The sequence below is a fragment of the Myotis davidii genome, unplaced genomic scaffold (genome assembly GCF_000327345.1).
Source record: "Myotis davidii unplaced genomic scaffold, ASM32734v1 scaffold332, whole genome shotgun sequence".
NCBI lineage: Eukaryota > Metazoa > Chordata > Mammalia > Chiroptera > Vespertilionidae > Myotis > Myotis davidii.
Genome location: NW_006285779.1, coordinates 6,586,056 through 6,586,342, shown reverse-complemented (window position 1 = coordinate 6,586,342; position 287 = coordinate 6,586,056).

Sequence of the window (287 nt, the reverse complement as noted above, 5' to 3'; positions counted from 1 at the left end):
CACTTGGCTGCTAGGGGGGGAGGGAGGAGGGGGAGAGAGACATTGGTTGTTGCCTCCCACATGCCCTCCTAGCACCCATACCCCCCAGCACCCCTCCCGGGGCTGGGAAACCTGCAACCGAGGGAAGTGCCCTTTGGTCCTCGGGCTGAGACTTCACACTGAGCCAAAATGGCCAATTTTTGTTTACCAATTTTAGAGAGGAAGCGGGAGAGAGAAACATCAACTTGCTGTTCCAGCTATTTAGGCATTCATTGGTTGGTTCTTATGTGCCCAGACTGGATCAAACC